Here is a 23,029-nt window from a genome sequence, read left to right as displayed (position 1 = left end):
ATAAGAAATATGGAGAGATAAAGTAGCTAATACAGTATCAGGGCTTTATTTCCATCTAGCAACAACTACGAAAGATAACTTCTATGTCAGTGACTGTCCATCTTTCTACAAGAACCTAGAGTTTACTACATGCATACAATCACTCCTCTGCTTCGCTCTCATACATCGAAGATTTAAAAAAGCAAGTTTATTTTTTTTCAATTTCGCCTCCTCACTTCATTCCCTCCTCATCACCCTTCTTCATTTCCTCTGCTCCCGCATGTTATTGCTAGCTGCCAACTCTTTGGAGAATAAGATGAGATAATGTGAGGGGATCCGACTGTTCAGGATTGTTAGTGTGCAGGCAAAGAGCTTCCCTGATATTGTCAAAGATTGTGTGAGTGTGTATGTGTGTCAGGTCTGTTCATTTACTGTGCATTAACTTTCTGTTTTTCTATAAAATATGTTTTATTCTTTAACATTAATTTCATTTCTCTTTTCCCTTTGTTAGACAATTGTCCTTTATTTTCTTGTCCTTTCGGATCATTCTTGAAAGATATACTATAGTATAGTATAGTATAGATTAGTTAAAAAGCATGCTATGATAAAACTAAACACAAACATGCTACTGAGATGGATACAAAAGGAGAATCCTCGAATGGTTGCTTCTGGGTTAAAATTCTCCCAATTGGTTCAAAGGACAAAAGTATTGTTCTATGTCATTGTGTTGTTTTATTTTAGCCTGTGTTTAGCTTATGACTTGAGAGCCAAATATGACGATCTTGTGTGTGTTTATGGGTGTGTATTTAATCTACAAGATCATGGATCAGGATTTGGTGTGTTTGTACTTGCCATTTTCTTGTGTTAGAGTGTGTAGTGTGTTTGTGCGTGTGTGTGTGAGTGTGATTTATATATACAAAGAAATGGAGTGTGTGTATGTATACCTGTATGTTGCTGTGCATATCAGTGGTCTACCAACCGCTGTCCCAGGGGCTACCTTGGTGTGACAGATTACCTCAACTGGCTTGGTGGCAGTTTGATCCGCAACTCACTGATATGAGCTATGGGTTATCACTGGCACTAGCACTCACTGGGAATGCTATTGTACAAAAAAAAAACACACACACCTTCATGAAGGTCTAACAAAACTTCTTTTCAAACCTCGTAAAGGCCTGATGTCAAGTCAAGAGACAGATCTGCAATCTACAAGGTGTCCAATGTGCTTAAAGAGAAACTACCCACTTAATGCAAAAAGTGTTAGATGTAGAATTTAAAAACACATCTCCATTCGCTGATTAAACCCTGTGTTCTAAGCATTCTTTAATCTAAAAAATAACAATATACCATACAGTATATGGTGCTGCTTGAACAGCACTGATTTTAACACCTGCAAGTGCTTTAAATTCAATGTAAACAGTTTCACATAAAGAAAGAGACTGGCACTTAAAAAATCTAGCTGGTGGACACAAACCCAATCTTTCATCTGTATCCAGGTGACTAGTTTGTGACATTGTGACAGATCAAGACAGTGTATCCTGAATTTGCTTTTACCAGAATGAACAAGATGGTCAATAGATAGAGGTATGGGCACAAATTGGATGACACAATGTCATTTTGCTCCTCTCCAAAAATCACCCAACATGCACATTGTAACCACAGCTTTGCTTGTAGTGCTCTTTTGAGAAATGCTTCTCATCCACAACCAGATGTCCTCTTACAGTTGATTACCTTTCATCTTGTGACACGAGTCAGAGAGATTTCCCAGCTTCCCAGCTGCAATGGCAGCTGGATTGCAATCAACAGGCCAGGGGTGAGACTGCAGCTGTGATTAGAGCCAGACTATACCAAAATCGTTACCTCATCCATGTCTGTTCCTTTATTATTTTTCCCTATTCTTATACATTCCTTAATTGTTGTGTGACAGAACAAGCTTAGTAATGGCAAATTGTTGTCTTCAGGACTTGGAGGAAAACAGATGATAAAGTGAATTTGTTTTTGAGACAGGTTATGATGTATATGCAGACTTGTTCTTTATTCCATAGATGTTTTCATCCCTGCTCTCTGCTCTGTATCTATCAACCATCTTGCATGCATTTCTGTACTCACAAATGAGTGTACACTAACATAATACCACAAAACCCTAGATTTTGTTTGGAGAAAAATGTAAAACATTTAAGTAGTGTACTCTGAGAGTAACATTTAAATAGCAAGATGTTATGCAGTGTTTACTTATTTACCTTAAATCTGTTTTTGTGTTTTTTGTTTGTAAAACCCATTGCTCCACATCATATCCACCATAATTTTAAGAGGTAAGCAGAAAGTTAAGGTTGAAAAAAGTCGTTTCTGCTCTTTGCCATTTATAGCAAAAAGCAACCACAACATGGTCAACTATCAGCATGCCTGTGGCTCTATAAACTAAAGTAATTTGTCTTCCCTCATCCCTTTCTTCTCCTTCACCACTCGCTCTCTGAGAAGCAGATTTCACAGTTGGGTTAAGTTTAGCCTTTTGGGCAATGTGATGGCATTTTACTGCAGTGTCAGCCCTGAAATGCAGCCGCTGCTCATTGTTCCAGGATTCAAACAAGCGTCATTATTAAAAGCCTCTACACAAGGTACTACTGGAGTGCCTTGGGCATTGAAGGAGAAAGACCGAGGTGGCTGGCTAAGCTAATGCTTCAATCCCCAGTTTACAACCAAATGGTACTTTAAATGCCATGGCTGCTTGACTAAGCTGGAAAGAAATTACAGATTTGAATGAGTTGTGATTAAAGTAAAATACTATCATTGAAAAGAGTTTTAAAAGCAAAACCCGATCCTTGTGCTGCTCATCTCTGGTTTCTTATGTTAAGTTAGGGAATTTGCCTTTTATGCAGCTCATGCACTCACTGTAAGTCACTCTGAACAAAGGCATGGGTTAAATCTTTAAATGTAAATGGTGGCTGAAATTCTCCATATCATATCACTCCTACAGTACTAACAAAGGGTGCAGATCAGTTTTGTATGGAAATTCGTTTCCTTAGATAAACCTTTATATAAGACCAGCTACAGATATGTGACAAACAAACACTCCAGGTCTGACTTACAACCTTTATTTATCCTAGAGAAAATAGAAACTGTCTGAAGTCTGAATAAAGGGCTTTAGCCCGACCGAGGTCAAAAAAAGGACATGCTATCCAATCAGCTAAAGCCAAATAATCTTTTTCTCTCATTCAAACCCACTGAATTTGGTCACAATAGTACTCTAATCCTCTACCCATTTCCTGGATGACGTTTGAGGTGTCAGTGCGCTGCAGTAAGACTGATGTTAATCAAATCTAGTAGCTAACAATTACCCCTGTAACCCATTTTTCAAATGATATGCTCCTCCACATGTATCGGCTGCCTACCTCTTCATTTTAGCACAAATTTCCTGTTTTTTTCTCTTTCTCCTGTAAATTATTGCATAGGGTCTGTCTCAATTTTTCCCTTCTGAATGGAGCCTGAACAAATATAACAATTCTAGATTTAAAGTACAACCCTGGTTGAAATTATTGGTACTGATGAATATGGTACAGAATTCAGAATATCTTCAGAAATAAATGCAAATTAACCAATTTTGTATAATAAAAAAAAAAAAAACCTTCATCATAGTGAAATACTACAAACACAAAATTTACCCCGGACACAAATATAGGCAGCCTTCAGTAATATTTGGTTGCAGAACCTTTGGAAACAATGACAGCCTCTAAATGTTTCTTGTAGCCATCTAGAAGCTTCTTGCACCTGCCTGCTGGTAGTTTCTGACACTCTTCCTTTGCTATGCGTTCAATCTCTTTCAAGTTTGCAGGAGTCATTTTGCAATGGTAGATTTCAGCTCCCTCCAAAGGTTTTCAATGGGATTTAGGTCAGGACTCGTTGCTGGCCAGTTGAAAACAGTCCATCTTTTCCTTTTCAACCATTCTTTTGTGCTGCTGGATGTCTGCTTTGGGTCGTTGTACTGCTGAAAGATTCAAGACCTTCCCCCAAACCTAGTCTTCTAGCACTAGGTAATACATTTTGCTCTAAAATGCCTCAGTAATCTTCTGATTTCATCATTCCTTTGATACATTTAATGCCTCCAGTACTAGAGGCAGCAAATCAGCCCCACATCATGATAGAACCTCCATCATGTAGGTAGGGTTTATTTCCATTAAAGCACAGATCACTCCAGCCGAACAGGGTGACATAAGGTGTGTGTACTGCATGCACACTAACACCCTTTTTCGAAACTTAGAAACCACTGGAACTAAAAGTCCCTTTTTGTCATCATCTTGTTCTTTGTATTTACTGTGGAGTGACTCTTATGTTTGAGTAGATGTAATGAATGAGTGAAAAGGAAAGGCACAGGTGAATAGGGAGACTGAACACTCCAGCGTGCCTCCAAAATAGTGGCCATCTGCTGTGTGATTGATTGCTCTTTGAGTATCCATATTGATTCAAACTGTAAATCAAATTATGTTTCTCATTCACTTGCTTGCTTGTTAGCTTGTCCTCTTCCTTTTGTTTTTTGCTTTATGTCACTCTTTCTAGACTAGTCAGCAAGTATTACTTTGATATAAGTATTGATTAACATTTCCAGAAATGTTCCCCTTTTCATCCTAATATTGATTCTAGTGGCATCCAGTTCTTGGTTATTGTGTGAATGAATTTATACACAAGTTGTAGGTGCCATGTGGTCTGTGTTTGACCGCTGAGTGATGTTCAACACTGCAAACGCTGCCTTAATAATTCCTATATACTTTACTGCCTTCAGAAAGTAATACCACCAGCACACGGACTTCTGGGGGGCCAGGAACTATGACAGAAGTACAAAGTTTAAACCCTCGTTCCTCCTGTCAAAAAGCAAGTAAAGTTCCTGATGACTTCTAGGGCCCTCAGACAACTTTTTGATGTGGAAACAGACTATAAATGTACAGTGTATTTGCCCATGAGAAAATAAGTGGTCTAACACTTTCTTACAGTACTTATTGCTGTGGCATTTTCAGAATGTTTTGCTTCAGTCCATACAAATTGCTATTTTCTTCCGGTTCTCTCTCTCTGTTTGTTTCTCACATGCACATGTGAATATGATGGGTGGCGTTCACACTCCACACCTGACCCCTGGATGGTCACATTGTTCAATGGACTATGGTGCTAAAGAATTTTAATAGGAGCAATTCCTTGTTATGGCTAAGATGGACACACAAACACACACACATGCACAGGTATAGGACCATTTCTGACCACAGTCCTGCCCAGTAGGAACGGTGTCCAATAGATGCTTGTGTTCTTTGGCTTAAATGTATGTCAAATGAAGACTTTATAATATTACAAGTAAAATGGTCCTTGCTGTTTTTCTTAGTTATTTTTACAGTTATTTTGAACACCGGCCATGTTCAACAAGTGACGATGTGAATGCCTTCAGTGTTGGCATTCTTTTTTTTTTTTTCAAAATGAGCTTAGGAGGATTTCATTGTCATTCTTATTTCATTCTTAATTGGTTGTCATTAATCAGTTAATTAGCACAAAAAGCATCACACTAAAGTTATATCAGGTGTTGTAACTGTATTTGGAGGAAGATTCAGCACTTTCTGTTTGTAATTTTTTTCAAGTGTTAATGCCTACTAACTGAGTCCTTTTTCTTAATGATTTCATCAGGTTGCCTTAAATTTCTTTGAGCAAATTGTTGCAAATCGTGGTCAATATACTGTGACTGTATAAAGTAAAATGTAGCTTTATGAATAGCATGAAAGTTTTTAGAGTGATGCACATTCCCTCTAAAGAGAGGCAACACAGTTAGAGAGAAACAGCTTAGGGAGGCAGAGAAAGTGCTTCTTTTTAAGCAGCCAGTTCTTACCCCATTTATCTCCATTATATATTTTGTCTCACTACTTTTTGTTACAGGTGTAGCATTGTTCTTTGGACTGTAAAACCGATATTTTGCTTAATGTAGTCTGCACTCCTATTTGTAAATGACTTTCTTTCTTTCAGATAAATAGTTAATGGGTATGTGTGTGTGGGTGTTTGTGTGTGTGTGCACGCACGTGATACATGCATGTTGATATATGGTTTATATATGCTCCCACCTCCTTCTTGGCATCCCTGCCAGCTTGCAAGACTCAATGCAACTTGCTAGTATGCCTATGTCTAAATACAGGCCTGCACACACACGCACACAGAGACCAAACATCAATAAGTGCAGTCCTTGGTGCTCATGCAAGATGACACCTGGCATACCGAAATGACTGACATGCATTCATTCAGTCTCTCTCTCCCTCGCTCCATCTTTCCATCCCTCCCAGTCTAAGACAATCTAGCTGATGCTGTTACTGCTCAGTGTTTTACAGCAGATCCCGTATGTTTGTCAGGATCTCTGTAAGAGCCCTCTGCAGCGCTATGAATAATGTAATAACAGTGTGTTTATGTGTGTATATATATATTTGTGTGTGTGCACTCCTATGTTTGAAGCTGAGTGCTATTTGTTAAACCAAAGTGTTTCTTCCCTTTGTTGGGCTGAAGTAAAGTAAGAGCAGTCTATTTACATTTTAAACCAATGCTGTGCCACACACATTGAGAATTGCTGTACACCTCTTAAAAAATAACAAATGCTCTCAAGGAATAAAAATAACACACCACACTGTGACATTTTGTTACTTGACTTGTGCTATTTTTTAGTCCATTAGATTAAAAAAAAAATTAAAACTCAAAAAAAAAAAAAAAACTGCATGGATTGGACTGGATTGGAAGTGGAAACCAGACACGATTTCCATTGTTTTCTAAGCCTGTTATCTTTAGATCATAAAATGAATTATCTTGATTTGAGATCAATCTGTTGTCCTGTGATCACAATTTATCTCAAAATGTTTAAATCCCAACATACGTATCACGGCACTGGATATATATCAAGTGTCTAAGTTGGGTTACATATAGGTAATTGGTCGGGGAACAGGAACAGCTGAGTTAATGTTAATTGGCATCCTGATATAAACACCCTGAAGAAAGTTTCACTTACAAGACATTTTCAATTACAGCATGAAGATGGCCAGACAACAATTACAGCACATATCCTTCAACCTGTCAGCCCGCCAAATGAGATGTCAAACACACACACACACACACACACACACACACAAAAGAGAGAGGCGATGTACAGGTGAAGACACGCATAATGAATCACAAGAAACACACACAAACACACACACACACACACCCCAAGTCAAAGACACAACAGCTTACAACCACACGTCAAACCACCTGGCATCATGGTCAACAGCAAACACAACACACATACAAAGATGCACTCAAGCATTCACAACATGTGCAGAGTGTTAATGCAAGAGACAGCATTTTGCTCTCACAAAACACGCTATAACAAACACACACAAGGAGACACACCAGGGGGTTCTGGCTGGTATCTGCAACGGAGCTGCTTACAGACGGGCCACACTGCAGGGATGCAGGGAGAGGCTGTGACATTTCAGAAAAGGATGGTTTTAGTTTAACAAGCATGGCCCTTCAGGCTTAATTGGGAGTGTCTGGAGAGAAAGAGAGAGAGAGAGAGAGAGAGAGAGTATGCTAGTAGTGTATCGTAGATCGTCAGATAAATTTAACCCCACTTCATTCGGCATCAACACACACACTCACAGAGTTCTGAAGTCACAGAGTCTCTTCTTAAGGGCAGAGCTGACGTATAACAAGGCAGCTCTCTACTGTAGCTTCATTACATTCTCTGTCCATACTCATCCATTGCTTCCCAAATTAGGATGTTTCGAATCAGACATGCAAACGTGTGAATGAATTTCCCATTGTTTAACTGCATTTTTGAATTCACAGTCGTGTGTACTTTATGCTTATATGAAAGCAAATCATACAGTACGGCTGAACTAGAACACAAGGCCTATTGTTTGTTATCTATAAAGTCATTGTAATAGCATTTGCTTTTACAGTCATCACAAGGAATGTAATTGAAAGCTCTTTGAAGAGTGACGGTATGCTAATGCATATTTCCCCTGAGTTGTCATTAAGCTTAGTGTACCACCGAAAGGCGTGGGGTTTCCCTGCCAAAGGCATGATGTGGCTTGACTTATGCCCAGTGAAAATACTGGTGCTGCTTTCAGCCCAATGCTCCCTTAATTGTCATTACATTCTGTCAACATGCACGGTAAGTAATCACTGAAAACCAAAATTATTCAATGGGCATTATTCTAAATTAAAACATTTAACATGACGTGAGTAATCATATCATCGATTAATCTGACAACAGTAAACGGTAGAGGAAATGATGCTTCGCTTTGTAAGTGCTCTTGTTGAAGAAAAAGTCTTCTTAACTAAAGTATGCATTTTGAGTTTCAGTGAAAAGAAATCGTAGCAGCTGAATGCCATTAGCATGCCATGTCACACATCTCAGGACTGACAATGGGGAAAACTGCAAGGATTCAATGTATCCCCATTGACTGTAAATGCCATTAACTGTTCAGACCAATTTACGACAACTTGGAAAATCCAGAAAATTCACAATAATGAAATTACTCTACAATATACTATATGCACTACTATATACTATTACTATATACTATACACTACATATGGTTTGTTAGGCTTTTCAGGCAGAATTGCCTATTTTTACCACATAGTGGCATTGGGGAATAAAGGATGCATTTGTGTCTACATAGTTATTGCAGCAAAAAAAAAAAAAGTACATTTTTATAAATTCTGGATTTTTCCTTAAGGGAGAAGGTATAGATGCAATTTTAACAAACTTTAACTAGGTAATAAAACTCTTTTGTGAAAACATATCAGATATAAATTATTATTCAAAGCTGAGTCTTTAAACTGCATACATGTATGTCTTAAAACATGTATGAAGGGGATCTCTAAAAATGCTGACATCAAATTCAAATTTAAGTGGTGTTGGTACTTAATTTCTTTCTTCAGATCTGTATTGTACAACATGAAGTTGACATATCGGCAGAGCTAAGAAGTTTGTACCATGTGAAACGTTTTTGTCCCACTAGTGGGTGTTGACCGTTCAGTAGAGATCAATGGCCTGAGTCGTGAGGCTACTGCCATACTGAAAAACGGGTGCCATCTGGAGTAGGCTAGCCAGGTTGGCGAGTGGGCAGCAGCGAGCAGGGGATGGTTCGGTCTTACTCATAGAGTCAATAGTCATTTTCCGTGCCACAGCTTGATCTTTCCACTTACTGAATGACTCATTCACTGACACTCAGCTGGTGTGGATGGGAAACTCATTGAATGGCATCCCTTTAAAGGCTTTAAACCAACAGCAAAGTTTGTTAAATCGCAGAATATATACAAATTAGAAGTAGCTGTCCATAACCCTGGTACTGTGACTCTACTGTTCATCATTGGTTATTACCTCCTTTTTCCTCCTTGCATTTGTCCTGTATTCTGTCTACAGCCAGACCTGAAGGATTAACCACATCTTGCTATGTTTCAAAGGCAAGTTTTAATTAGTTAGTGTAAAATCCTGCTTCTTGTATAAGTTTTATTATTGCCAGCTTGGCTTGGTTTTAGTAAAGGAAATACGAAATTTTGGGCAAGGTTGCTATCTTTAAATTCACTCCGGAAGACAAAAAAGCCTGCTGTGAATACCTACTCCATGCCAACAGTGCGCAAGTCTGAGCTATTGTACTCCATACTCTGTGCTGTATGATGCAATGACCTTCAATCTAGATCATACAGTGGGTGAAGAGGCTGTCTGAGGTTAGGTTTGTCTGTCCTTCTGAGGACCAACTTTTTGCAGCCCATTGTTCTTGTGGTTGGGCACATTTTGGAAGCTTTTGGCAGCAAGAAAAAGTAAAGTTGGTTAAACTAATGGCTAGATATAATTAGAGGTAGATTAGAACTAGGGTTGAGTTAAGGTTAAGTAGTTAGAAATAAGGTCAAGATTGTTATAAATACTGTTACTGTGTAAAATAGTTTGTGTTTTTGGGATTCCAATGTTAAAATGTAATATTTAAGTTTGTCAGAAGGTCAAGGCTACTTTCAATTTCGTGTTTTGAAGATAGGAGTATTTTTATTTTAAAACTCTGCACATTTTATTATGCTCTTTGGTCCTGCAAAATTGTTTGAAAAAAAAACAATGTGTGTGTGTGTGTGTGTGTGTGTGTGTGTGTGTGTGTGTGTGTGTGTGTGTGTGTGTGTGTGTGTGTGTGTGTGTGTGTGTGTGTGTGTGTGTGTGTGTGTGTGTGTGTGTGTGTGTGTGTGCTTGTTTGTTTAGAAGGTCGGCTTTCAGTCTTTGACATTTGCCTTGAAGAAAACCAAGAAAAACTCAAATCAAATCAAAATGAATGAACACATCACACCAAACATTCAGCAGCACACTAAGACACACAAAGAAGTAGAAACAGTCTAGGAATACCTTGTCTTGTCAAAATGTCTGAAATGCATCACATTGAAGGAGCTGGAGAGGGGGAAAAGCATGTTGATAGGTGAGTGTGTGTTAATGCATATGGACATGAGTGTGTTCTTTTGTGTGTATGCTACACAGCTATGTCTGTTTGCTCATTTACATGACATCGAAATTACCCTTTTTTTCTCCAGATCTCTGATGCTTTACCTTCCACTGTGTCTCTTTAAGTCAGTCACTTGAAGAGCAGTAGAAGCTCTCATGTTGTCGCTCTTCAAGCTATAATTGAGAACAAATGTGGAGACGGAGAGTGTTTAATTGGGGTTGTCAAGCAGAGGGGTGGGTTTGTTGGGCACCTAGAGATCTCCTCATCTCTTTGCATTTTAACTGTTTAAAGAATAAATTATGCAGATTGCAGTTTTTGCGAGTCCTAGTTGCAATGTGAACTTGCGGTGACTTCTGCTTGGCTTTTTTCCCCCCCATTCGCCGAGAGTTACTTCAAAGCCGGGAAGTGATCAAAGACAGTTGAAAAAATAAATTCCCCAAAGTACCGGCACCCTGCACATACGGCTTCTGCCTGTCTCGACACCGCACACTCTCTCACTCAGAAAACGAAAGCAAACGACATCATCTGATGGTTTTCTTTTCTTTTTTTTTTTGTCTCCTTGAGCACAGTCCTGTCAACCACTGCAACATTTCAATTGATTTCCCTTTTCCCTCGTATGTGTGTGTTCTATTTTAGTACGTAAGCCAAGAGACTGAATTAGTCATTAAAGGGTATGTATAGCACGACATGGCCCAGATAACACATCACAGGCCTGGAATGAAGAGCAGACTTGTCATAAATGAAAGTACATTTTAGGAGCTGAAGACAGCTCCTCCCCAGTATAAAAAAAAAAAAGAGAAGAGAGAAGAGAGCGGGGTTACTGGGGGTTCAGCATCAGTAAAAACTGTGTTTTGTCTCAGTAGCAGTTTGGTTATCCTGCAAAAAAAAAGTAAAAGAATTCATACGTGTGCCCAATAATTTAAACATGTACGTGTTTCATCTGCCATGTAAAAAGTGAATGATTTATAAGCAGCCCTCATTAGGGAGAGGGGTGGAGAAGGAGTTTTGAAAGTTGTTCTAATTAAGATATCACTATCGCTTTCTAGATTTCTCTCATGCATACTGATGGACTGAATGCACTCCTTGACTCACAGCCCCATCCGCACAATTACTCATCTAATTACTCAATATTACTCAAATTATGTTATTTTGGTGCACAGATGTAGATTGTTTTTTGTGCCGTGTTCAAACAAACAGAGTTTACTCATTACAAGAGAAATATTTCAAAATCGCTGTTTTTTTATGTTTCCGAAGTAGTTTCTCAGACATCAATTCTACCCACATTTATCATTTGTTGAAAGACTGACACATTTGTTACTTTTTTTCCCAGAAAGTGACTCTAATCATTTGTTCTCATGTCCCTAAACTCAAAGGTCTTTATTTTTTTTTGCTGGCACATTCATGTATCCGGCAATAGTGCAAACGCAGAAGCGGTGCCAGTTTTGTATTGTTCGTATGGTGATTTCTTCGCACCTGCACCTCTTTCCTGGCTCCAGGTGAACCTATTTATGCCAAGTTAGGTGGAGTGGCACAGATTAGGTGGGGTTTTTGCAGAGCACAAGACACAGTAATAATTTGGCAGTTGTGGCGGCATGAAAGTGTAGATGCAACTGCACCTGCTCAGATCATCTCTTATCAAAAACTAAAGTTTAAATGGCAGTTTTTCTGACTTTGTTCAAACGTGCCACTGAACAATCACAAAGTAATGTTCATGTTTGCAATTTACATCTTTCAACGTGGTGCTTGGATGTAACGGAAATTGACCTGCTTCACTGCATATTTGTAGACTATTGCACACTGATTCCAACCTTAAGCAGTGAATTCGTTTGGAGTATAACAGGCATCTCAGGAATGTTTTAATTCATGCAAAAGTCAAATATCCATTTCCTTTGGATAATCAAACATTCTTCTTTTCTGTCATGCAATGGCAGTTATTAAGGAGAGTTTTCATGTTTGCTGCTAACATGCACAAATATTGTGTCACAAAATTTGCAGTGATAGCTTTATTGTGAACAGTGACATGTTACAAGATATCTGAACAACAGCACAATGAGGCAGTGTTTACTAAAGCATAAATTCAGCTCAGAAGGGATGTTGCCATTAAACGCATATTTTGTGTGTTTTCAGTAATTTTGTTGTTTGAACTCAACAAGACAGTCGCTTTTAAAAACTATGGCGATCTGATGAAGTGCTCCGCTGCATTTCATATGTTGCCTTTTTACAAAATATTTGTTTGTTTCTCTATTTTAACTTTTATAAAAAATGGCAGCACAGTGACACTTCCGTCACCCCTCTGATATTCTTCCTCACCCTATCCTTCTATCTTCTCATATATGAGCAGCACCAGCGCATGAAGTGTGCCAATCACCCCAGGGTATGAAAGGCTTTAACTAGCAGTAGGTGTCTCTCAATCTGCCGGACTGCAACAGCCAAGCTTGTTAGTCACACTAGTGGAACTGCACACACACACACAAACACACACACACACACACACACTGATACGCACACATATACACATGCACAACTGTCCCATGGACAGACTTAATCCATCCATTCAATGCGGCAAGCAGCGATAGCAGAACTGGGTCAGTTCTAGAGAAGACTGTGGTGTGAAACTGTCTCCCTCAGGGTGGATTGAGGTCTGAACTTTGGCTGACCTCCCGACAAGTACAGACATATGATGAAACCTCAGAATTTTCCATATGGAATGTGTTTGAATCAATGCTGACAACTTCAATGATCAGACTAAAATGTGGGCTTAAGCCATACGAGGAATATTTTGGACATGGATAAAATAGACTAGCTGTAATTGGGTTTTCTTCATACTGAGATATAGAGGAGAGGAAATTTAAAGCTGGGGAGCTGGGGATGATGGTGGTTCACTCCTCTTATGGTTTGTACTTCATATAGACGTTTTAGGACTTTCTCTCCCAGGTAGAAATTTCAGGGGTGGAATTTTTTAAAAAGCCATTTCAAGCCTGTATTTTTTAGTTGTGCCTGTTTTTGTACATCTGTCTGAGAATTAACAACTTCAGTTTAGACTCTCTCATGAGTTTTTTAATGATTTTTACGAGTCTTCCAAATTAAATGTCAAAATATGTTGTTTGTCCATGCCCTCCATCTGGATGACATTATTTGTACCTTGAAAAAATAAATAAATAAATCAGTTTTATGATGTGACAGTGTTATGGTTAAGGACACGAAAGGATTTGGTTAGTTAAGGGATCATGATTTGGGATTAAATTACTACTTTGTTAAGGTTTGGGGACTCGTTATGGTTACATTAACAAACACGTGGTTAAGGTTACGGAACAGTTGACTGCCCACCTAGACCTCCTCCCTATTAACATTGCTTTCTTTTGGCTGTTCCGAAAACTGAATGGAATTTGATCATTGCAACTTCAAATCATCTAATAAAACAGTGTGGATTTTATGGAGTCCAAAGGACTGTGTTTTTGAATTAAAAAGTAAAAGACACTATTGAAGTTACAAAACTTCCTGTCGCAGGAACACCATCACAAATGCGCATGTAACAGCAGAGGCCTGAATGCAATGTCGTTCTGAAGCCACCAACATACTAAACATAAACAACAGATCTTTCAGTGAGTCCTGAATGTTGGCAGCCAACAATGCAATATTTATAATGTGTCTGTCTGTTCATCTTGCCAGGCAAGATGAATGATGGTTGAACTGCAGAACAGCTATCAGAACACAGGTACAGCTAATCTCACTGGGTTAAACATCTTCCTCAGTGGGAAGATTCAGTCATCATACTTTATGTAGCAATATTATTGTGTTAAGATCTGACCTTGAATATAACGGTAATGGAAGAAAGTGGAAAGCTAAACATACAAAACAGGTACATAGTAAAAGATGTTAAAAGCATGGATGTACATTCCATGTATGTACAATTTCTTCTATGAGTACATTTTCAGCTCTAAACTTTCTTGGTCCACTGGAGTTCAAGTAGTAGTGCTTGGCCCTAAATCAGTTTTATTTTGGAATATTGCCTTTTGGGAAACCATTTCAGACTGTCATTACTCTTTATAATGGTAACACTCTGCACCATTAGGCTTCAGTAACTAGTCAAATGGATGCTTCATGTGAAATTTGTACAACCCCCAAAAAGGCAAAGTGGCTTTCTATACCACAGTAAAGGCTAACAGTTACAGAGAAAAAAGAGCACTTTGCAGTTTCATTTATTTATTGTATATGCACGTGTGTGAGTGTGTGTGTGTGTGTGTGTGTGTGTGTGTGTGTGTGTGTGTGTGTGTGTCTGAATTGGAGGAGGAGGAACAGAAGTTGTCATGGCGTGTGTGTGTGCGTCAGTGTGCGTGTGTATGATGGTGCATGTGTGCACGTTTGCCTTATTCTCTCTATGATCACTTGCATAGGGGTAGTCTGCCAATTTCTTTGTGTAGACAGATTGTATGTGCGTGTGTGTGTGTGTGGGAGACTGTGTGTAAGACTCTGACTGACTTTTTGAATCTTACCTGCATGTGTTTGCATGTTTTGTGCATGTGTTTTATGTGTATATATGTGTGTGCCGCTCTATCACCAGCTGCAGCGAGTAGGCAGCTCGTCCCACTCCTTACATTAAAGCTGATGTATGCTTATTGAGCAGCCAGAGGCGGAGACTGGAGACCTGATTTATAAACCAATCCAGCCTGTTTTATAGACGATTGATCTGTTTCTCTATCAGTGAAGTGTTCTCCTTGTCTTTATTCAGAGTGAGAGGAAGTAATAAAGGTATGAAAATGAAAGAGAACAATGAAAGTGTTTACAATTATACTCTTTAGTGCCATCACCTTTTCTGACATTCATATATTACGCTGCATTCCAGAAATGTCGAAATGTTGAAAACTTTTGCTTTTGTTCTAGGAAAACATAAAGGAATAATAAATACATGGGAGGCATACATTTAATCAATCCATTCTAAGAATATTTATAACATTTTATAATTTGATAAGATCTAATAAAATCACAGTAGAATTGAGAATTCTAACTCAAGATCCAACACTAATACTGTTACTTGCTGTTAATTACCCATGATAACTGTAGTATCACACAAGATTCTGGTAGCTTTTCTGGAGCTTTTGATCATATTTTTTTTCACCATTTTTTTTCTAAGAACTTTTAAAAAGCTTACACTCACTCTTAACCTTCGAATCAAAGTCAAGATTGATGCTTAACATGGACTAAGATTTAGCCTTCTTAATAGTTATAAGTAGGAAAAAAGGCTGGGCTAACCCTCTACCCCAATATTGTTAGAGAAGGTGTCACGGTACTGCTGCCATATTGCAAGAGAATAATTTAGGTTATATTTGCACATCAATTATTTTCCCAAATCTTCACAATCCAATCTCAAGTGGTTTCTTGAGTTTCTTCATGTTAATCTGTCATCAGTGGCCAAAAATGCAGTATACTATAAATTCTAGGTGTTAAGTTCTATGCTCACTAGCCTGTTGACATGAGAATAGTTAATAGATGTAATTTGATTGTATTAACATAGTTCTCTGTTTGACATCCTCCTCTCAGATGCATCACTCTCAACTTAACTGACTCTTTATAGTCAAGGTGTAAATTGTGGCTACAGCACATTATCTTTTTATAGGTACCAATTTCTGTTCATGAAAATTCCCAATGTAGTCTTTTTCTGCCACACGCATAATTTATACGTCTGGCCTCAGGACTCTTGTCTAAGTGTGCATGACTGCAAATCTTTGAATAAGTCTGATAAAGGAGACCCTTCCTCCAGAGTGATGACAGCAGCAGGACCGGATCACGGACAGTGATTAACATTATATGTGTGTCATGGCACCAGTCGACCCCAGGGTGTCAGAGCCAAACCTTTGCACCCACCTACCGTCTGCCTGCTGTCTCTCACACACACACACACACACACACACACACACACACACCTGCCAGCAGAAGCAATGAAAAGGCCTCTTACTGGCTACCTAGTTCGCCCGCTCACTGTCTCTCTTTCCTTGTCTGCTTTCAAGTTAAAAAGAAATGATACTGTAAGTGAAAAACAGCAGCAGCAATAACTGCAGCTGCCGTGCTTTTCAGAGCCCCAGAAAAAAGAGAACAAACAAATACAAATACACACAGTCTCAGTCTCTCGGTGGCAGTCCTACAGAAGTAATTGTGGGCCAGTGCATGTGTAGGGATATGAAAGGGATCATTTTGTTTCATCCTGGGTATTTTTGAGTGTGAGTGTGTGTGTGTGTGTGTGTGTGTGTGTGTGTGTGTGTGTGTGTGTGTGTGTGTGTGTGTGTGTGTGTGTGTGTGTGTGTGTGTGTGTACCCCTGCTCTAATCCAACTGCTACTGATCTCTTTCAGGGTCTAGGATGGGCAGAAGGGCTGGGATGTACTTCAACTGTTTGTTATCTTTTCATAAAAATCAAATCTTGATTTGTCAGCGGCATCATATATCCTGATTTTTTAATCTGGCCTTCAGTAACCAGTACATATAATTACAACCTAATCATTAAGGTCTGAACATTAATCAAAACATCAGAACATCAAAAAATTGCTCTATCACGTTCACCCTATGTACCTAGTTACCAGTTAGAAAAACATTTTGATTCATTCAGTGGAGATCTCTGTGCCTCTAATCAGCATAAAAACAATCTTTGAATAGAATTCGAATGAGCTGATTGACAGCTGGTTAACTCCAGTATTGGTCAACATGCTTAAATATGGATGGAAATGTATTATATATTATATATTTTCATGCTGTCTCATTTACTCATGTGTTGCTAAATTTTAAGAAAACAAATGGTTAATGCTAAGCTGTTGTTAAACTGCTTGTCCTCTTTTTACCTGTGTGTGTTCTTCTGTTGTCATACTGCAAAGTCCATTGTTTCTGTACATCTACAAATATTCCATCCGAAACTATGCAGCAGATAATATAATAACTTTACTTTCTAAAGGTACGATTAGTCATTTGAAACTAGATAAAACAGTGCTGCACTGCAAAGGAAAGGCGTAATGCTTTTTTTTAGATTTATGGAGTTTTACACACCTTGCTTTTTGTATGTTTCACTGGAAAAATTCTGTAGCACCTACAACCTAACTGAATATTTAGAATTAAGGGTTCGCAAAAGAAGGCAGCGAACTTTTCCATACTGTCAGCAAAAACGTTATCACACACATTGGACACTACAAACTTTTGAGGTATTTTCACAAACATTTTTAAGTCACAAGCAAAATGCTGATGGAAAATCAGCATTTCATGCACAATCCACAATCCACAATTCAGATTGAAATGTTTAGACATATAACTGCTGTAAAGAGAACAAAATACACAGGATATAATTCTGTATACCAATAAATAGTTTCAGGGTTTAAGTATGATTTTACATACATGGATACAAACTCTGTACAGGTATTTTTGTAAGTGTGGAAATATGTGTGTTCATGCACGTGTCTGTCAATAGTCTACATGGGAACATAGCCAGATACTGTATTGTATTGTCATTTGTTCTGGGTGCTGGCACACATGAAAAAAGGATTTGAATTAATCTGAAATAAACTCAGTGGAATATGAGAATATTGACAGTTATTCAATAGTTTGTCAAACTGTCATCAAACCGTGTCAGGGAAAGTGCAGGCATACATTGCATTTTGTTTCTGACATCTGAACATTAGAAATATTTAGTTAATAATGTGTAGTGCAATACATTCCAGCAGCTTACTGTAACATTAGCAAACAGTTCTCATTTACATCTGTAAATAAATATTGTGTTTCTCATGCAGTTTCTTTATGCCCAGTTTGTCTTAACCTTGCATGGAGACCTTTGGTTCATTGCACAGTTCAAAGCTTTTGGTTTTCCAAACAAAAGCTCAAAAAAATGGAAAGAGAGAGAGAGAGAGACAGAGTTTGTGGACTTCTTGGCTCTTCTCATATCTACAGTTTCCTCTGCAGGGAGGAGGAAAGGCTCTCTGTCATAGGCCTGAGGAGACAGGATGGCACACCAGCCTGATCTCACCAAATGGCCTATCAATAACACACCAATTTCCTTAAGTGATTTCACATGTTATCACTACGCATTTGCTTTTCTCGCGTCATTGCACACCACGTCATTTCTCTTCTTACTAACCTTTTACCTTCCCCCTAAATGACACGCAGGACAAAAGGGCATTAAATGACATGTGTAAAGCTTAAAATGCGTGGACATAACACGTGAAATGTCCCGAAAGTGGCGTGCTATCTATACACAATCCTAAGTGATCATGTCATGCACACAGGTCTCTAAGCTCTCTGTTGGTTTCACTACAGGAGGTTGCTCCAGAGTGCAGGAGGGGGAAACCTCTGCCTCTTTGGGAAATCCAGCAGGCAACAGGGAACAGAACACTGGCTGCAGTGAGTGTATTAGAAGGGGTTTTACACCTCTGTTTGAAATGGCCTCCAGCTGTTTGGTTGCTAGGGAGGAAAACAGGTGTTTGGAAGAGTCATAGATGCCTGTAGTTTTTTACAAAAGCAATTATAGTTAAGGGCATTTGAGGTCATCATACCTCAAATGAAGTTCTAAACTTGTTGCAAAGATATAAAGTCCATCTGTGAGCCTGTATCGTCACAATCTTGGGAATAGAACAACTGACGAAAAACACATAATAGAAGCTTCACACTTAACAGATGACCTGATTAGATTTTGACCCCTTGCTGCATATATGTGCAGATTACCTTTCGGTAACTCAGGTGCTTCTCGTGAGGGCATGAAAAAGATCAAATTTAATATATTTTAACATGAAACACTAAGCAATTCTCCATATCTTGCGTTCCATTCCTCCTGTCCAGCGCTATTTTACAGATAATTTTCCTCACTATATATCTCATTTTTCGTTTTTTTTTGTTATTTTTGGAGGGGTTTATTATTGGATCATCCACATTTGAGATCCTCCCCGACAAAACGGTAAGAAGCACGTACTGCAGAACCTGAATCTGCCTTTCTTTTGCTTCTAAGCAATCACACAAATGTCTGGCTGTCCAGAGCCTGCCATGTTGAAGGCTGAACAGCCCACACATGCACACACAAATACACACAAACAGAAACACGCTCAGTGTACTGATTTGTCTGTCTGATAGTGCTGTCAGTGAGACTTGATGTCAGAGAGAAGGAATCTATTACAGGATCGATTCAGCCATGCAATTAGGTGGCAATGGGAATTTCTCATTTCACTTTTCTCTCTCTAACACTGGTCTCTCGGGAGCTTTGAAGGAGGGATAAAGTGATACAGTGCATTGGCTGGCAGAGGGATTGAAAAGTGGCAAGATTATGGAAGGAGGGAAAGTGTGTATGTAGTTGTGCTCCTATGACAGAGGTCTATGTCCTATGGGAGGTCTTTATGCTATCGATAGAAGCACATAAAGAAAGTAGTGGTTAATGGGATCATGTTTATCTGTGTGTGTGTGTGTGTGTGTGTGTGTGTGTGTGTGTGTGTGTGTGTGTGTGTGTGTGTGTGTGTGTGTGTGTGTGTGTGTGTGTGTGTGCATGTGACTAATGATGTCAACATATTATCTGATTTATTCACTTTGTAAGCTGGCTGTTACTCATCCTCCTCTTCAGACTGCTCATCCTCCTTCTTACGTCTCATCTTATTTTTTCATCTCTTTTTCACCATTTAAGACTTGCTCACTAATTGGCCATCCTGAAAACTTAACAAGTGCATGAGCAACTTTTCTCTTACATTCGCTTTCAATTTGCATCACTGAAAAATTTATAAATAAGAAGTTTTGTGACAGATCTTCAAGTTTGGAAAGGGGCCCACCGCGTCTTCCGATTTACATCACAGAAATTTTTGTACGTAGCACGTTCATGTTGTTGGCAATCACTCAAGCGTCTATTAATATCGTAGCACTGTTTCCTCAGTAATGCTACAATATAAAGCTGTTACACACAACTAATTTCAAAGTTTTGCCAAGATTTGTGGTGGTTTTTGGCCAACTTTTCAGTTGAAATATTCCTATTACTGTATGAGCGCTGACTCTTGGGGCAATTTTTTTTCTGAACACATCTAGGAAACGCCACTCTGCACTGTTAGTTTTGCAGAAATGTGATTGATCTCTCCCAAAGTCCCACAGTTATAAATGTAGAAATGTTATAAATGTGTCAGATACATGATTTGAAATCTAATCTCATGTGAAATTTGAAAAATAGCAGATCATTCTATATGTGGAAACTAGATTAAAGCTCTGATTGCATATTGACCAATTATTTCACTTAAGCAAGAAAGTATAGATACAGCAGATGCATCAGAGGAAACAAAATAAAAGCAGGGTACAGTATCTGAGCCCTCAAAAGCTTCACAAAACACCTGACGCTGTCTGAAAGAGAGCGCAGTTAAAATTAAGCCCTTGTAACGTGCATTATGATCTAAGTCTAAAATCGTAGATCTGACTTTATAAATGAGATTAATTTATATTTTAGGATATTAGTTTGTTTTTGTTTTGTTTTGTTTTTTTTCAAAATCCTTTTCAAGCACAGATGACCTTATCAGCTAAACTCGGTTGAAAACATATTGTACAGAATATCGCTTAAGAACATGGCTCGATTTTCGGAATCGACAGTCCACTTTACATCCACATATACTAAGAAAATTACCAAACCATCAGCAGTATCAAGCTGAGTGGTATATTTATCTGATTTCACATTGTCACTACAAAGTCCTACCTGGCAGTGAGAGTTTTATATCAGAACAGTGCCTAGCAGGATGGAAGAGGCCCTGGGAGAGATTAAATGAAGCTTCCTCTGCCGGCTAATTAAAATGTTCCTCTTCCCCGCTCTGTCATTAAGCAATGTTTTAACAGGAAGATGGGAAAGAAAAGATAGCCTGGGAGCTTTTATTTTGCAACTCTCTTGCAGTACCAAGTGTCTGTGTGTGGGTGGTGAATATAGGGTATAGGTAAGGTCTGAACACATAGTCTATGATAATTGTCTGTGTTTGCATGTTTATGTGTTTATAGGTGTTTGCACGACAGTGTTGCTACTTGCCAAAGGTTTCCCTATATTCTGTGTGTGTGTGTGTGTGTGTGTGTGTGTGTGTGTGTGTGTGTGTGTGTGTGTGTGTGTGTGTGTGTGTGTGTGTGTGTGTCCTGAAAACGCACACGCTTGCAGCGAAAATGCTTCTCAAAATAATAAAGTGTTACACAATATTCATTCTTCTCCACACCCTCTATGTGCCTGTGGATAAGCTAATGGGCTGCTGCATCAGCCTCTGACACGAGGCATTTTCTAATATGTTTGAACTGCTGGAGGACTCAACTGGGGTTTAATTGCAAGGGAAATACAGAGATATGTACTTAATTAAATCCCTTTACAGAGCCACTATGTCTTATATTTGCATTATATTTAGAGGTGGAGCTGCCCGGTTAACTATGTTGTGATTTACAGAAGAGATTCTCAGTTCTTTATCAGGGAACATTCAGCTTTTTCTGTCTCTCTCTTTATGTAGCAGAGACAGGGGTTGGCTCAAGGGAGCTTTTTGGCTCAGTGAGCTGCACATTCAACAACTTTTAAATGATTTCAATATGCTTATTTTGATATACTATATGTCTGGTAGAGGGAGTACCTAGCCCTGGAGCCTTTGGACTGTATTAAACTTTATTATGCAGGCTTTGAGCTGCATCACAGCTGCATTATGGCAAATGCACTAAACTCAAAGTGAATAGAAAGCACTGCCCTGCAGTGTGAAGCTAAAATATCATGGTAATAAACCATTTGAAAATGGGAACACCACCTATTTAGCTCTTTCTTTGTGCAGTTTTAAAACACTTTCAGCTCTCCACTCCTCCAATTTGAGTTCACCAACTATATTGACATGTTAACTGGCTAATGCTGTAAACAAAATCTTTACCAAAGCAATGGGGCTATGACGACCTTACAAGTTAAGGTATATACAGTACCACGTTGCCACAATGATGCTACTCCTGCAAAGGCCCTTTGTCATATCATCCCCTATACTGTTCTCCCCATATTTTCTGCTACTCTTCAGAATGTCTTTCCAGCAAACACATCTTTTGAAAAATACTCACTCAATGATAGGTCTATAGAAATATAAATAGTACAGATGTCCACTGTTTCAGTTACAGAAATGCCCTTTTTTGTTTTTGTTTGTTTTCAGACTACACAATTTGTCATTTTTTACCTTCCGGGCAGTCATTGGTCTCTATTCATTCCAGTATAGTATGAAAATGAACTTGAAGACACTTACAGTAAATCTTTCTTGGGTTAGCCAATCTATCACAGTGAACTTCCTGTCTTGTTCTATTCTTGTCAATGCTACATTATTTTTACATGGTTATGCTGTACAGGTCAGAGACTCTTTGTTGCTTGTGCATTCAAGGGCTTGTAGAAAAGCAGCAAAGTACTTTGAAAAAAGAAATCAACATTGCTTCTCTTCATTGTTTCTCTCCCTTTGATTACACTATGATTTTACGGTATGACAATAATTGTAGATTAAGTCACAAGTATTTGTTTTGGTGGTGTCAAGTGTTCATTGGGTGCTTACTGGTATTCTATCAACCTTTTCTCTCAATTATTGCAGTCTGGAATTTACTTTGAATACAATAC

At 38.6% G+C, this 23,029-nt stretch overlaps 1 protein-coding gene across 1 annotated transcript in view; it reads left to right on the top strand.

Moving 5' to 3' along the window:
* LOC120801269 (ephrin type-A receptor 6-like) overlaps positions 1–23,029 on the top strand; it is a 156,034-nt gene that overhangs the window by 37,815 nt on the left and 95,190 nt on the right. The window lies entirely within an intron of this gene.

The sequence above is a fragment of the Xiphias gladius genome, chromosome 16 (genome assembly GCF_016859285.1).
Source record: "Xiphias gladius isolate SHS-SW01 ecotype Sanya breed wild chromosome 16, ASM1685928v1, whole genome shotgun sequence".
Taxonomy (NCBI): domain Eukaryota; kingdom Metazoa; phylum Chordata; class Actinopteri; order Istiophoriformes; family Xiphiidae; genus Xiphias; species Xiphias gladius.
Note: the sequence above shows the minus strand (reverse complement) of the source record. Positions and strands in the feature narration are given on the sequence as shown.